Source organism: Carcharhinus amblyrhynchos, chromosome 3, assembly GCF_965287045.1.
Source record: "Carcharhinus amblyrhynchos chromosome 3, sCarAmb.v2.hapA, whole genome shotgun sequence".
In the NCBI taxonomy this organism is placed as follows: domain Eukaryota; kingdom Metazoa; phylum Chordata; class Chondrichthyes; order Carcharhiniformes; family Carcharhinidae; genus Carcharhinus; species Carcharhinus amblyrhynchos.
In genome coordinates this window covers 61,679,873-61,697,828 of record NC_137326.1, presented here as the reverse complement: position 1 = coordinate 61,697,828, position 17,956 = coordinate 61,679,873, and the positions used below count along the sequence as shown (strand labels likewise).

Here is a 17,956-nt window from a genome sequence, read left to right as displayed (position 1 = left end):
GGTTAAAGTCCAACAGGTTTATTTGGTAGCACAAGCCACAAGGTTTTGGAACGCTGCCCAGTCATCAGGTGAGTGGGAGATCTGTTCACAAACAGGGTATTTAAAGACACAAACTCAATTTACAAAATAATGGTTGGAATGGGAGTCTTTACAAGTAATCAAGTCTTGAAAGTACAGATAATGTGTGTTGTCTCCAGCCAGGACAGTCAGTGAGATTTTGCAAGCCCAGGTTGTCTAGAAGTATACAGGAAAAGATCAAACAAAAATAAAGTGTACGGTAGGCACAAGAACTAAGCACTGCAGATAGCCTAGATGAAAATAAGAAGTGCAGGATGAAGTAAAAAACAAAACAAGAAAATCAAAGAGAGGGCATGAAAAAAGATTAGCAAGTAAAGTTAAAGAAAACCCAAAGATGTGTTACCAATATATTAATGGTAAAAGGTTAGTTAAGGAAAAAGTGGGACCTTTCAAAGATGAGGAAGGGAGCTTGTGTGTAGATGCAGAGGCTGTGGGAAGGGGTTTAAATGAATATTTTATTTCTGTTTACAAAGGAAAGGAATAATGCAGATTTAATAGTCCACGAGAAACACTGTGAGGTATTGGATGGGATAATCATAAAAAGCGGGGAAGTACTCAAAGGGTTGGAATCCAGGGCCAGATGGACTGTTTCTAAGGCCCCTGAAGGAGGCTAGGGAGGAGATGGATACTCTGTGGATGATTTTCCAATCCTCATAGCTACAGGGGAGATAGCGGAGGGCTGGAGAAATGCAAACGTAGTTTCATTGTTTAAAAAGGGATCAAAGGAATTACCAACAATTACAAGACACTTAGTCTTACGTTGGTGGTGGACAAATTAGTGGAACCAATCCTGACAGTTAGGATTAACTGACACATCGAAAAGCGTGGATTTATCAGGGATGGTCAGCATGGATTTGTTAAAGGAAGGTCTTGCCTCACAAACCTGATTGAATTCTTTGAGGAAGTGACAAGAAGGTTGATGAAGGTAGTGCAGTAGATGTTATGTACATGGATTTTAGCAAGGTGTTTGACAAGGTCTCACGTGGTAGATTAATCAAAAAAGTAGAAGTGGTCAATGTGGCAAACTGGATCAAATGTTGGCTTAGTAACAGGAAACAAAGGGTAATGGCTGACGGATGCCCTTGTGAATGAAAATCGTTTCAAGTGGTATTCTACAGAGCTGAGTGTTGGGACTCTTACTCTTCATGTTATATATTAACAATTTGGATGTGCACGTAAGGGGCACAATTTGGAAAGTTTGCAAATGACACACAAATTGGCCGAGTAGTGGATAATGTAGAGAATAGCTATAATCTACAATACAGTATTGATGGGTGGGTGAAGTGGGCAGTATAGTGGCAGATGGATTTTAACATAGTGTGAGGTATTACATTTAGGGAGGTCAAACAGTTATAGGGAATAAACAATACATGGGAATATACTTAGAAGGTTAGATGAATTCAGAGATCTTGGCATACAAATGTACAGGTACCTGAAGGCAGCAATTCAAGTATACAAGGTTGTAAATTAGGCATAGAAAATGCTCTCCTTCATTAGCAGAGGTATAGAATATGAAAGTAAGGAAGTAACGTTGGAATTGTATAAAACACAGGTGAAGCCACAACAGAAGAATTGTGTGCAGTTCTGGTTACCACATTATAGGAAGGATGTAATTGTTCCGGAGAGAGTTCAGAGGAGATTTACAAAAATGTTGCCAGGACTAGAAAAGTGTAGTTATGAAGAGAGATTGGATAGGTTGGGGTTGCTTCCTTATAACTAAGAAGGCTGAGGGGTGACTTGATGAAGGTGCACAAAATTATAAGGGGAAGTGATAAAATTGCTTCCCTTGGTGGAGAATTCTAGAATCATAGGGCATAAAATGAAGATAAGTGGCAGTAGGTATAGGGGGTACGTGAGGAAGAACCTTTTTACGCAAAGGGTGGTGGATGCCTGGAATTCAATGGTGAAGGCAGAGACCCTGAACTTGTTTAAAAAATACCTGGATCTGCACCTTAAGTGCTGTTAACTATGTGGTTATGGACCAGGCGCAAGAAGGTGGAATTAGAAAGGGCACCTGGATGTCATTGATCTGGCATGGACAAGATGGATAAAATGGTTTCCCCCATGCTGTAACTTCTCTGTGGTCCTATGGTTTAGTTGGATGCCAACAATGCTGTAAATGGAAAGGCTCAATTATTAAATGCCATGCAACTGCAGAAGACAAGTTCCCTGTGTTGGCTGGAATAGATAAATACTTTTAACCCAATTGCACTTTCTCAAAGTCCATGAGACTGGTATAACCATGATCCTGTCTCTCCCATAGGCTTTGGAGGTGTTTCTGAGTATCAAAGCAGTGTTTAAGAGCAGACTGATAAATACTTCAAGGCAATAGGATGGCCAACGATGGCCATTCAGAGAACCATTTTAACAATTCTGATTCTGCCAAAATTTTCAAACTGGTGGATAATTTGAGAGGTAACCTCAACTTCTGGAGATTCTGAGAGTGCTCTTAATGTTGGGAATTAAAGGTGCTATGAATCAATTCTCCTGGTAAGGAAATACATTTTCAGAGGGAATTCAAAGTGGAGTGAATGCAGGAGAGATTGAGTTGACAGCATGGAGTAGCAGAGGACAGACCCGTATCTCTCAATTGATAGGAAGGACCAGAAACTGAATGGGGCCCACAGGACAGACAACCTGACAGACCTGATGGGATTGATACTTGATATTGATAAGTAGTCAAACTTGAGGGAGTATTTTTACCAAATCCATAGAAATTAGAGTTGGAGGGAAAAGCTTCTCTTTCAAGGCTCAAAGTTGTACCAAAAGGATTGAAAAAAAGTAGAACAAGGAATTCATAAAACTTCCTGAGGAGTTTGTTTGTTTGGGACCTGAGCAGAGCAGTTGTTGGAAGGACAGAGAGCAGTTACTGTCATTTTGGAATGAATTTATGATCCTTTCCTGAATTGGTGTGTTATTTGTTGTAAATTTGCTTCCTTAGCATCTATTTGGGATGTCAAGGCAAGGCCCTATTGACCTGCGCATGAGTAGTCAGACTGTGTTTCTTGCTCTCTCTTTGTTCCGGACTCTGGATACTTGTACAGATCTCACTGGTGCCATGCAATGAGCATTTACTGTGAATTAACTGGAAAAGTACAATTTTGATTAGCCTCATTTGTATGCAAATTCTAATTAAATATAACCAATTAACCATATTGTAGTTTTAGAAAATGGCTTCTCTCCTAATTACTCTGTGTTGCATACCAAAATTAGATGTAATCTGCACCATTACAAACAATATCCATCAAAGCAATCTTTTCAGAAGGAGTCCTGAAAGTTGTTTGGGAGAGATTTTCCTGGTAGCAATTCGGCAACACACAGCATCATATTATGGCTTGGGATCTATCCTCCATAGGGGGGTTCCCAACTGAGATCCACATAGTTTCCAAAAAGAGTCTCCAAGGGTTTGGACAAATACAGCTGCCATGTTGAATCCTACTAGTTTGCCACTGTAATTGTGGAGATAGTTGATTGTTAGAGGTCAATGAAAAGAGGTTAAAAGTATCTTCTTCTTGTCCTCCCTGTGCTGAACCTCCAGGAAAAATAAATGGAATAATTGTGCTCCATGATATAATTACTAATGTAATCTATTTAGGATGGTGGCAGATGGGACCCAAAGGAGACTCTGGAAATTGCAGCAGTTTTGTGTTCAGCAAAGTGAAGGGTATTAGTGGTAAATTCACAGATCAGTTATAGGATTATTTGATATAGGAAAGCTGCCTGTACTCAGCCCCAATAATGGGACTTGATTTCAATCTTAGATCATCAATCTTGTTCCAACAGTGTGATAATTTCTCGTTTATTGCACCAACCATAATGTAATTCACTGACTCTTTTTGTGTGACTGCCACTTAGACTTGAGTGGTGTGGTTTCATGCTGTGCGCCTTTGCCCTGTACCTGCACTAAACTCATTTGCTGCTCCCACCAAGAAAGAAAAATTGCCATTTTCTTGCCTTACTCCAAGCATTCCCTGCTGCAGCAAGGTGCTGAAAGTGCAGCTTGGGTTGAGAGACTTGGGCCTGAGCCTTACGTTGATACTTTGGCTTATTTTCTCATTGGAAACTTTAATGGTTTGCAAATCCCCACATTAAGTTCCCAGTAATAGGTGTGGCATGCAGCTAACTCTCATGTTTAATATTTCTTTGTTTAGATTGCTCCATTCACACCTGACTAAATGAAATTGTCTACTTCAGCAGCACTCAGAGATTCAGCTTTGCAAGGGATTCACAAAAATAAATTGTTTTTTGCTCTACGTTGCCTGAGTAACTTGAGTCTACTCTAACTCTCCAAAAGAGCATCATAGCCAGCCCCACTGAACTTGCACATCTTTGTACTGGGGGATGAAACTAGAGCACTGAGAAAATCCCAATAGAGAATGTACAAACTCCACACACACACAGTCACCCAAGACTGGAATTGAATTTGGATCCCTGGCGCTGTGAGACAGTAGTATTAACCACCGTGCCACTGTGCTGCCCATTCGTGCACAGAATTTTCAGACAGCAGTTCCTCTGTCTGGCTTATTTTTCATGTTATTATTTCTCACTATAATTTAATCTTTATAACCTGTCTGCTTCTCTCGCTTTTTGCAAGTGGCTTTGTAGCATCCTAGCTACTACTCTGACCTTGCATTTCTATCATTATTAGCCATTCTGCTCAGTCTCCCCACCTCCCTTTTTTAGAAAATGCCTTGTTAAGGAGCAGACTGGGACTCCTATCCTTTCATTCACTGAGGACCACTCAAAACTTTCTTTCTAAAACTGTACCTGTTAGAGCAGCTATTTGGTTGATTGTATCCCTGACTGTTTGCCTTCGGCTCTCACGTCCAGATGCACTTTCACAGGTCTTTTTAATGCCATTAATGCTAATTGCATTAAATATGCAGTTATCAAATTTTATAGCTGAACTTTAATGATGACAGCAATCTAAATTGGTAGATCGATTCCAGTCTTACCATTCTATCTCTCACCCCGTGATAAAAACTGCATTAGTAGATCCAGTTGAACCACTGTATTTACTTTTGAAGACCTATGAGGCCTATGTGTTACTACATCACAACTTTGAGTGACAGTGTCAAGAGTCTTGTTACAAGATCACCCCTCACACAGCATTCCACCTCTTCAGAGTGAAAGTAGAACAGAAATGTGATGGGTTATGTAGTTGGAAAGGGGGTAGAGAACAGAACAGGTCAGGGATAGATGGAAGCTCAGGAGAATTCGTAAAGATATTACAAGACAGAAGACAAAAAGAGTGTTCATGGCAATGTTCAAGATTAAATAATGCATTTAGCACCATCTTTTCAATCCCACGCTTCAACCATACATAACCCATCACGTTTCTACCCTGCCTTAGCTCTGATGAAGAATTATATGGACTCAGTCTTAACTCTGTTTCTCTCTCCACAGATGCTTCCAGACATTCTAGCATCTTCAGTTTTTATTTCAGATATCCAGCATCCACGGTATTTTGCTTTTATGTCTAAATCATTCTGACTTGGACGTATATCACTCTTCCTTTATTGTGGCTGGGTGAAAACCCAGGAACTTCCAACCTAACAGTGCAGTGGGTGTGTCTTGGTGTTCAAATCTAACAGCGTTGTGAGTTTACCCTGATGTTTGAATCTGACAGCACTGTGGATGTACCTTGGTGTTTGTGTCCAAAAGCACTGTGGGTGTACCTTGGTGTTTGTGTCTAAAGGTACTGTGGGTATACCTTGGTGTTTGTATCCAAAAGCACTGTGGGTGTACCTTGGTGTTTGTATCCAACAGCACTGGATGTACCTTGGTGTTTGTATCTAACAGCACTATGGGTGTACCTTGTGTTTGTATCCAATAGCACTACGGGTGTACCTTGGTGTTTGTATCTTACAGCACTGTGGGTGTTACCTTAGCGCTGTTGGATACAAACACCAAGGTACACCCATAGCACTGTTGGATACAAACACCAGGGGTGTACCTTGGTGTTTGTATCAAACAGCACTGTGGGTGTTAACCTTGGTGTTTGTATTGGGACAGTACTGTTAGGTTCAAAGTTCCAGGATTTCCAGCATCAGTGGTCACTGCTACCTTCACAATGATATGTAGAGGTGGCCAATAGATGTCAATCTTGCCAATGATGTCCATGCCCCATGAATGATTTGTTTTTTTAAAACAGAAGGGTTACAACTGACAAGATTTAGGAACACTGGTTGATTTACCAGGGACAGAACCAAGTTGACAACATGGGTGCAGGAGGTGAGCAAAGGAATTTGAATCCAGTTTTTCACTTCTATTGCCTCTCCAGCTGGGATCATTCAACTTAGCAGCATAAATTCGTGAGATATAGGAGCAGTATTAGGCCATTCAGCCCATCAAGTCCATTCCACCATTCAATCATAGCTGATATGCTCCTCATTCCCATTTTCTTGCATTCTCCCCATAACCCTTCAACTCATTACCAATTAAAAATCTGTCTAACTCCTCAAATTTACTCACTGCGTCCACCGCACTTTGGGGTAGCGAATTTCACATTCACAACCCTTTGGGAGAAGCACATTCTCCTCTCCTCAACTCTGTTTTATATTTGCTACCCCTTATCCTAAGACTATGACCACTCCTCCTAGAATGCCCTACCAGTGAAAACATCCACTCCACATCTACTTTATCCATGCCTTTTATCAGCTGTATACCTCAATTGGATCTCCCCTCATTCGTCTAAATTCCAGAGAGTATAGACTAAAAGTGCTCAATCTGTTTTCATATGACAAACCCGTCATCTCTGGAATCAATCTAATGAACCTCCTCTGAACTGCCTCCAATGTCAGTAGGTCTTTCTTCAAGGCAGCATGATGGCACAGTGGTTAGCACTGCTGCCTCATAACGCCAGGGACCCCAGGTTGATTCCTGGCTTGGATCACTATCTGCGTGGAGTTTGCACATTTTCCCTGTGTCTGCATGGGTTTCCTCCAGGTGCTCTGGTTTCCGGGTTAGATGGATTGGCCAGGCTAAATCGCCCCCTAGTGTCGGGGGGATTAATAGGGTAAATGTATGGGGTCATGGGGATGGGATTGTGGTTGATGCAGACTCGATGAGCAAATGGCCTCCTTCTGCACTATAGGATTCTATGATTCAAAACTGCACAGTACTCTAGGTGTGGCCTCACCAATGCCTTGTATTCTTGCAGCAATACTTCCTTATCTTTATATTCTATTCTTTTAGCTATAAATGCCAGCTTCCCATTCGCTTTCTTTATCATCTGCTGTACTTGCATGCTAGGTTTCTGTGGTTTATGAACGAGGACACTCAGATCCATCTGCACCCAAAGTCTCTCCCCATAAGTCACCTTCCCATGTTTCCAACCAAAATGCATGACTCACACTTATCCATGTTAAACTCCATCTGCCACATTTTGGCCCACTCTCCTAAGCTATCTATATCCATTTGTAAGGTTCTTATTCTGTGGGTCCTTAGTGTCCCACCTATTTTTATGTTATCTGCAAATTTGGCTATGTAGCCTTCTATCCCTGTCATTACAAATCATTAATATAGATTGTAAATAGCTGGGGCCCAAGGGCCAAATCTGAACTAGCATCTGATCAAATTTTAGGGCCTTCCTCGTTTGCTCAACTCAATACATTTTAAGACACTAAAAATCTGGGGATTTGGGCTCTGGTGAAACTTAGTACTGCAGGCATGTGGTGTGGCACAATGAGTGCAGGCTGGTGAGATGAGACACTTCTGCTGAAGTATCATAGTAAAGCTAATGGAGTTGAATGTAATCTGATGGATTTAGCCCTCTCCTATACCTTGTCTGTCACTGAAGCAGCACAATACAGAATTGCTGATGGCACTGACCATACAACTTCCTACAGTGTCAGTTTTATTTTTAAAGATACACCAATGATTTTGAAATGATGGAGTTGTATTTCTTGTGGCTACTGATAACTCTCATATTGTTAGGATCTCTTGGGGCAAGAGACCTCTTTGATTTGAAGCACTCAGCCTTTATTAGATAACATTGCTGCTATGGCAGAGTTAACAGTTTGTGCTTTTATTTCAATTAAAAATTCTCTCCATTTTCGACAACCGGGTATCATGTTTTGTCTTTAATTTCAAGCTGACGCTGATGTCTTCTTCTAATTCCTGTGGCATTTTATTGCTGTCTTGCTTAAATGCAAGAAGAAGCTGTCTGCTTAAAACAGTAGCCCAGGCATTCTTGTGGTTTGGAATATGTAGCGTGTATCTAGAGTGACTCCAGAATTGTTCTATAACTGATCTATGCAGTGTGTAGCTGGAGTCTCAATACCAGGTTAACATTCAACAGGTTTATTTGGAATCACGCGCTTTTAGAGCGCTGCTCCTTCAGGTGAGTGGAGATAGGTTCACAAACACGGCATATATAGACAGCGACACAATTGCAAGATAATTGCAGATTGGGATGTGAAGAATGGTTGGAATGCAAATCTTTACAGATACAAACAGTGTGCGTGGACAGAGGGATAATCACAGGTTCAAGGGGTGTGAATTGTCTCAAGCTTTGAAAGTTTGTGATTCCAAATAAATCTTTTGGACTTTAACCTGATGTTGTGAGACTTGTTACTATGCCCAACCCAGTCCTATGTCAGCATTTCCACCTTGTGTATCTTGTGGAGTGACTCTAGAATTGTCCTGTAACCGTTCTATGCAGTGCGAACATAGAACATTACAGCGCAGTACAGGCCCTTTGGCTCTCGATGTTGCGCCGACCAGTGGAACCAATCTAATGACCCTCTAACCTAAACTATTCCAATGTTATCCATATGCCTATCCACTGACCATCTGAACGCCCTTAAAGTTGGCGAGTCCACAACTGCTGCAGGCGGGGCATTCCACAACCTTATTACCCTCTGAGTAAAGAACCTACCACTGACATCCGTCCTATAATTACCACCCCTTAATTTAAAGCTATGTCCCTCGTGTTAGCCATCACCATCTGAGGTAAAAGGCTCTCTCTGTCCACCCTATCCAATCCTTTGATCATCTTGTATACCTCAATCACCTCGTAACCTTCTTCTCTCTAATGAAAATAACCTCAAGTCCCTCAGCCTTTCCTCATAAGACCTTCCCACCATACCAGGCAACATCCTGGTAAACCTCCTCTGCACCCTTTTCAATGCCTCCACATCTTTCTTATAATGCGGCGACCAGAACTGTACGCAATACTCCAAGTGCGGCTGCACCAGAGTTTTGTACAGTTGTAACATGACCTCACGGCTCCGAAATTCAATCCCTCTACCAATAAAAGCTAACACACCGTATGCCTTCTTAACAACCTTATCAACCTGGGTGCCAACTTTCAGGGAGCTCTGCACATGTACCCTGAGATCTCTCTGCGCGTCAACACTACTAAGAGTCCTTCCATTAGCCCTACATTCTGTACTCCTGTTACTCTTACCAAAATGAATCACCTCACACTTTTCCGTATTAAACTCCATCTGCCACCTCTCGGCCCAGCTCTGCAGCTTATCCATAAGAACATAAGAAATAGGAGCAGGAGTAGGCCATCTGGCCCTTCGAGCCTGCCCCGCCATTCAATAAGATCATGGCTGATCTGTCGTGGCTCAGTTCCACTTTCCAGCCCTCTCCCCATAACCCTTAATCCCCTCTCTTATCTTAGGTGTCCCCAGCCCATCTGACACCACCCCCTGTGAATGACACATCACTAGCCCCAACACCAAGGAGAGCAGCAGTCAAACATCTGTGCTGCCCAAAAGCAGGTCTGGGCCTTAATGTGATCCCAAGGCCCCAGCCCCCAGGGGATGTCCACCAAGGTCATCTCAGGTAAAAGGACGTGGAAGTCAACACACCACCTCAACCTCCGCTGTGGATCCTGATGTAGTGTGACGGTCAGAAAGATCAAGAAACCAATGACATTAAGTGGGCATGGGTGCATATCGGCACAGTTGTAGATAGGTCACCATTTTGTATTGAATGTTTGGCATTACATTTCACTTCATTCACCCACAGAGCCACCACAGTCTGTTCATGCCACAAAGCTTGGGGGAACCAGCACACTCACACAGTGCCTCATTCTTGTGGAGTGTGAGAATGGCAGTGCTATGTCTCTCCGACAGCGGTGACGCAGTAAGAAGTTGTTGCTACTGGCATGCTCCCCCAACCGCCATTGGAGGCCCTCCCCACAATCTCTGTCCATGGAAGAGTGAACGCCCTTTTCCTCCTCCACCAAAGCACATCCCTCTCATGTTGTCTAGTGCTCATGATGCCAAAGGCTGTTGGGGTGCTGCCAGGCTGCCCACTGGCTATAAGATGGATGTGAACACCAGGATCCCTGACTTAGGTGGGCCTGTAGTAGCTGACACTGTACATCCTGCTTTTCTGAGCTCTATGGTATTTGACGGCAGGACACTGTCAGGCAGCAGTCAGACATATTGCTGAGGATGAGATGAGCTTTGCTCTGTCCTCAGTGCAAGTCATCATCATTCTCCAGAGTCTGACCTATAGCTTCAGTGCCCTACCCATGATGCCTGGCAACTGTAATGGAGCATACTGCTGGCATCGCATGGTGGGAGTGCTAATCACTCCTAGTCCTGCTCGTCCCTGAAGCAAGAAGCTATGAGGCCATTCCTAACGTGTTGGCCCAATCAGCCTTGACCACTATCTGGCTTCCACCCCCTCCTCTGCTTGGTCACTCTCACTGGCCTTCTCGACATCTTCCTGATCTGAGGCGATCTGGCGCTCCTCCAGGTCGAGATGGTTTCCTCTCTGCAGCACCAAGTTGTGGAGAGCATAGCAGACTACAGTGTTGCAGGAGACCCTCTGGACCCTGTATTGTAAGGCAACTCCCAACCAGTGCACACACCAGAACTCAATCTTCTGCAGGCCAGTTGCCCGCTCAATCAGCACACGCATTGCAGCGAGCCTGATTGTAACCAGTCTCAGCAGGTGTTTGTGATCTCTGCACTGGTGTCGTCAGCTACCTCCTGAGTGGGTACCCCCCTATCTTTTGAGGCCATCCATCCAGCTGCCAATCTCCCTCAAAGATGGCTGAGATTTGAGAGCACCCTAAGATGTAACTGTCATGGATGCTCCCTAGGAAACAGGCACAGAACAGCAATGAAGTGCACTGCATGATCATAAAGTTGCACATTGAGGGATGAACATCTCTTGTGGTTCATGATGATGCTGCTTGGCATCATGGAGCATGCAGGGCCACGTGGATGCAGGCAATCAAATCTTGCACCTGGGGCAAGTCTGCTAAGGGGGGCGAAGTCCACGGCTCTGGCACCTTTACTCTCCTGGCCCAAATTGATATACATGTGAGGATTCTCCACCACCCAGTACTCTGGCCATCATGCCATCATGGAACGGGTGTACCATCTGAATGAATTTGGGGGGGCAGCCGAACATTGACATGATCCTCCACAGGCCTTGTCGGCTGACAGTGCCGAAGACTTTCGCGAGGTCAACAAAGGTTGTATAGAGCTTGCGATTCTGCTCCTGACACTTCTGTTGAAGTTGGCGCGCAGCAAAAATCATGTCAATAGTCCCGCGACCTTTGTGGAAGCCTCACTGTGACTCTGGAAGCAGGCCCAGCTCCATATGAGTGATCAGACAATTTAGCAGGATTCTTGCGAGGGATTTTCCTGTGATGTAGAGTAGCGAGATTCCTCGGTGGTTGTTGCTTACTTGCCGATTGCCCTTCCTCTCGTAGAGGCATTCCCAGTCACCAGTGGTGTCAAACAGGGTTGTGTGCTCATGCCCACACTGTTCAGCATGATGTTTACTGCCATGCTGAATGATGCCTTCGAGGACAGTGTTGCTGGAATCAGCCTCAAGTACAGAGTGGATGGGAAGCTCTTCAACCTAAGGAGACTTCAAGCTATTACCAAAGTGAAGGAGACTGTTCTGAGAGACTTCTTCTTTGCTGATGACTGCACCCTGTATACCTGACATCACACCAGAAGGCGATTGAGTGGCTGTGACCAGCGTTTGCATCATGACCAGGGTGGTGTGTGCATGATAATAGACATTGCCATCACGCTGTTCATGTCACCCTACTTGCAACCCCCGCCATGCTGCCTGGTTTTGCAAAATTCTGCTAACTGTCCTGGCTTGAGACAATTAACATCTTTTGAACCTGTGATTATCCCTCTGTCTATGCATACTGTTTATACCTGTAAAGACTCTCATTCCAACCATTCTTCACATTCCAATCTGTAATTATCTTGCACCTTGCATTGGAGAATACATCAGTGTTATCTGTGTGACGTTGCAGTCTTTCTAGGAATGTCAGCTCAATGCCTGGGATATTGGCATGCAAAAGTTGACTTACACTAAATGGCAGTGCTTTTTGGCTACACCCTATTTAGTGGCATAATCACTAATGAGGGAAGGCTGGGATAGCTGTTCAACCAAGTATCTGCCTCTTGTGTTGGACGAGACACAGTGAATTATGAGGCCAGCAATTAACATAACCAGCTCATTCCTAGAGGGCACCCTGTTTCTCCCAGATCACAAGAGGTGCAGAGTTGAGCAGTCTTCTATGACCTATTGAGATCTACCGTTGCATGGAACCACCCCTGACAATTGGTTTTGACCTTCCTTTGTCCTCACACTGTTGCCTGAGTGTGAGTTCCAATCACACTGCAGCCATCCTTCCAGAGTGCGAAGCCCTTCAGGCCACATGAGGGGCAAGGCAGTACATTCCTGATTCCCCTATTGTGCCCTGACAGCACAGATTCTTATGGGACCCCACGCGGATAACTCGTAGTTGTTCCTAGTGTTGAGCCTCTTGGTTTCAAGACCTCCCACCTTTTGGTCAGCCCCCACTAAGGAAGCGCATTCCCTCAGCTGCTATATGGGCATGAACTCAGGAAAGAGGATACAGGAAGTGCTGCCTGCCTACCAGCCTTTACAACTCCTTTAAAACAAGGGGTGCTTCGAAATAAAGGGAAGGTAAGGCCTGCAAGTGACCCCTGTGGACGACTCCACCCAATATGACGATTTTGGGACCCCCACACCCAGCCCCAAGTTGTACTTACCTATGTCCTCCACATCCTCTCTGGTGCTCCCTTCGGAGGTGAAGGCACCAGGTTCACACTTATGTGGAGCTGTTGTAAATAGTGCCAGTGCCTGCTGAGTATCCGATGAGGGGGGATTTCTCAGAGCGAGTGCTTGCTAATGATGTACTGATGTATTAAAATGAGTTTTCTGCAGTCCCACAGCATGTTTCAAGCCACTTCATTGGCGAGGGGCTGGGAAGATCGAATTTAGAAACTCACTGGCGCAAATCGCTCTTTTCGAGTTTTGAGCGCACATTGCCATTTCTGCAGACGGAGAGTGCAGGCTCAAAATCACCCCCTATGTGTTTTAATAATTAAAATAACTTAATAAAGAGCCATATACGATTAGTGACGCAGCAAGCCATGTGGACAAGAGCGTAAAATAACAGAGACATTGATTGAGTGGGTAAGTGGCAAGAACTGTGGCAGATCATTTTCATTGCCAGTAACTATGAGGTCATTCATTTGGACCAAAAAAAGGGAAATTCAATATTTTTAAGTCTTGAAAAGCTGGAAACTTTGGAAGTTCAAAGATATTTAATGTGCACAGATTAACAGTAACAATTATTTTTATATACTGCCTTCAACATAGTGAAATGCCCCAAGGTGCTTTGCAGAAGCATTAAAATCTAGCACGGAGCCACACGAGGAAATATTAGGACATATGACAAAAAGCTGTGTCAAAATGTGGAGCCTCTTAAAGAGGGAAACTGATGTATAGAGATAGAGGATGTATTAAATGGCAGAGCAAATTTGAGGGGTTGCTTGACCTACTCATCCTAATTTGTATATTCTTATGTATGTATATTTAGGCTCCTCATGGTACAAAGCACAAAAAACATTCCAGAAGTAGGAAGCCGATGGTGTGGCGAAAATGAAGAACTTAAGGAAATAAATATTAGTAAAGAAATACAGCTGGAGAAATAAATAGAAGAAAAGCTCAAAAATCCCCCTGGACCGAATGACCAACACTCTGGGTTTTTAAAGAAATGACTACACTATTTACAATCTAGGTTAATGACTTTGATGAAAGGACTGAATGTAATCTGTCCAGATTTACTGACAGTACAAAACAGGCAAGAATTTAAGCTGTCAGGACAACATAACGAGGTTGCAAAAGATCGGTTGAATTGAAGAGGCAAAAACATGGCGAAAGAAATATAATGTAGGGAACTGTGAAGTTATCCACTTTGGTGTGAAAAGTTGAAGAAGGAAAATGTTTTAAATGGTGAGAGACTGGGCAGTATTGGTGTTCAGCAGGACATGGGTGTCTTTGTACACATCACAAATTTAACAGGCTGGTAAAGCAAGTAATTAAGAAAGAAAATGTTCTTTTAGCTTTAATTACAAAGGGACTGTTTTTTTAATTTGTTCATAGCATATGAACGTCACTAGCAAGGCCAGCATTTATTGCCCATCCCTAATTGCCTTTGAGCAGGTGGTAGTGAACGACTGTCATTCATGTTATGTAGATGCACCCACAGTGCTGTTAGAGAAGAAATCCCAGGATTTTGACACAACAATGGTAACGGAATAGTGGGCGCTATGTTTCCAGTCAGATGGTCTGTGATTTTGGGGGAAACTTGCAGGTGATTGCTTTCTGGTACATCTGCTGACCTTTTTCGTTGGGATGTTAGAGGGGTTTGGAAGGTGCCACTAATGGAGGCTTGGTGAATTGCTGCAATGCATCTTGTGTATGGTATACAATGCAATAACATAGCACTGGTGGAAGAGGGAGTGAATATTTAAAGTGATAGATGTGATACCGATCAAGGGGGCTGCTTTGTCCTGGATGATGTCAAACTTCTTGAGTGTTGTGGGAGTGATTCCTAATTTGTGCCAGGCAGACGGTGAACAGGCTTTGTGGAGTCAGGAGGCGAGTTACTCACCGCAGAATTCCCAGCCTCTGACCTGCTTTTGTAGCCGCAGTATTTATATGTTTAGTACAGTTCAGGCTCTGATCAGTGATAACAAGATGTTGATAGTGGGGGATTCACTAATGGGTAAGATGCTGTTTTGAAGAGTCGGTGCAGACTGATGGGCCAGATGGCCTTCTTCTGAACTCTAAGAATTCTGGGGTTCTATGAGCCATTGGAATTTTTTTACCTTGGAAAGCTGTGGACGCTCAATAATTGTGTGTATTCAAGTTGCGGATTGATGGATTTCTGGATACTGAGGGAATCAAGGGTAAGAGGAATTATGTGTAGCTGAGATAGAAGATCAGCTATGATTTGCTGAATGGTGGGAGCTGGCTCAACGAGCTGAACTCCTATTACCTATGTTACTATGTAGTGATTATTTGCATTTCAAGCTACCCTGCTGGGCACTTTTTCATGGTAGCTGATTTCACACGCACACAAATTGCCTTTCCTATTAGCGAAGGTAGTTTATCACTTTCTCTCTGTTTTTGGTATTATAATATTCCCAAGGCTTTCTTTGACCTGTCGTTCACCAATTAAAGCCCCTGACACACATAGTGATTTGTATTGCTGCTTGCTCAGGTTGATCCCTGTACATTATCCAGTACAGAGCTCAACTACGTTCGTATTTATCCAGGATACGTTATGCTCTCTCAGCCTCTTGAAAGGTTTGGATGTTAAAATCAAAAGATTTGCAGTAACGTAGCACACAGGTTTGGGACTTGAAGCCTCCTTGCTTTCACACATGCTCCCAATTTACATAATTCCATGACAGGGTACATTGCCAACACTGTTGTCTCATCAGCACCAACGCTTTATTTAAATCCACATGCGAGGCATGTATTATAAGCAGCCAAAACATTTACCATTTTGAATTAGGAACAAATGCCACTTTTGTGCATTGTAATGCACTTTCTGTAATAGCCTTATCCATGAGGAATAAAACTAATTTAGTTGGAGATTCTGCACAGACTTGGAGCGATTGGAATGGCTCCTGAAATTTAGAGAGCACCATTTACACATCAGAGATAAGCTGTGAATGTGTTTCAATAACTTTGAAGTTAATTTAAAAGTTATAAAATTGGACAAAGTGTTAAAAAAAGCTGTAAATCCCTATTATCCCGTTTGCACTACAGTGAAATCCATTATCTCCCCTATCATATTTGATCCCAGTGATTCATATAATTTTCATATGCTAACCCATACAGATGTTAACATTTACAGAGATTGAATGTATTTTCTGTTTCAACCAACAATAACTGCTAAAAGGGGCGAAGCTTCACTTTTCCAGTCTTTGGTGGAGTTTTAATAAACTTCAAATGTAAGAGTTGCACAGATTATATTTTGTTTGGGGCAGACTTACTTGGGGACCTTGTGTGTTGAAGTAACTGACTGAAATGAAGAGCTAGCCTATGGTAGTGGGTGCTCCCAATTGCAGCATGCCTTTGCACTCAAGATGAGATCTCAGGTATGTTCTTGAGAAATTACAAAGGGTCCTGTAGTTGATTCCAATTTTCACTTAAACGTTGTTCTTGAGAACTGTGCTGAGAAAGTGCAAAGATTTTCATATATGAGGATAAGATTTACATGATGAATTATTTTTCTCTCACCCAGAAAAAAATTTCTAATTTCAGTAGAGATATGTTTTAATTAAAGAGAGACAGTCTTCATGAAACAATTTTTTTGATCTGATTTGATTGATTATTGTCATATGTATTAATATACAATGAGAAATATTGGTTCTTGCCTGCTAAACAGACAAAGCAAACTGTTCATAGAGAAGGAAAGAGGAGATTGCAGAATATAGTGGTACAGTCATAGCTAGGGTGTGGAGAAAGATCAACTTAGTAGGTCCATTCAAAAGTGACCTCAGACTTTTGTATTTTTTCCTTGATGGAAGAAGGTGGAAGACAGTATGTCTGGGGTGCATGAGGTCCTTGATTATGCTCGCTGCTTTTCTAAGGCAATGGCAAGTGTAGACAGAGTCAGTGGATGGGAGACTGGTTTGCATGATGGAGTGGGCTTCATTCACAATCCTTTGTAGTTTCTTGCGGTCTGTCATTACTTTATCAAACACGTGATTCTGTGACGCAAGTTGAGACATTATTCTGATGTAACAGGTATTCTGAGTTTGCACATTTTCCCCGTGTCTGCATGGTTTTGCTCTGTGATTTCCTCCCACATTCCAAAGATATGTAGCATAGTTGGATTAGCCATGATAAATGTGAGAGGTTATGGGGATAGAGCAGGGATGTGGGTCTAGGTAAGATGCTGTATTGGAGAAACAATGCAGACACATTGGGCCAAATGGCCTTCTGCAGTTTAGTGATTCTGTGGTTCTATATAACACTATTGTGTTTCACTGCAGTTTACGTGATAGTTTTAGGTGCTTGGTCAACAAAAAAACTAAGCATTTTTCAATGCGGACCTTCAGCCGATCCCTAGTTTTGCTTTTCATTCCTCACTGTAAGCTCCAAAACCACTATTTATCTCTGGAGACTGCAGTATAAAGTGAAAGTTCTTGTAGCTCTCAGCATTTCTGTCTGCATTTATTGTGTGCAGTGTGCTGCCTATTTCTTATCTCTGCGGTGACAACTAACTGAGCGAGGTGATACTGCAGGCCACCAACGACTGCCAGCACTATGATGCAGGAACTGTTGTCCTCCAGACACTCGGTCTTCTAGACGAGGTCTCTCAGACCCTCAGGCAGTTTCACTCTACTCAAGCAAACGCGCCTGGGCAGCCGGAATGGTGCATTGTAATGAAAAGAGACAAGACTGCCCAAGCTCACAGTTAAGCCTCAGCTTGTAAACAAGGTACAGGGCAGATGCGCTAAAGGCTGTGTTCCTTTGTGCATTCATCATGATCTCACCTCAATGCCACGTGGCATTTCAGCTTTCATTGCTGCTGAAGGCTCCA

The 17,956-nt window shown here is 43.0% G+C and overlaps 1 protein-coding gene across 1 annotated transcript in view; it reads left to right on the top strand.

The window, feature by feature from the left end:
- rnf123 (ring finger protein 123) overlaps positions 1-17,956 on the top strand; it is a 394,669-nt gene that overhangs the window by 275,977 nt on the left and 100,736 nt on the right. The gene's annotated exons all lie outside the window — the stretch shown is intronic.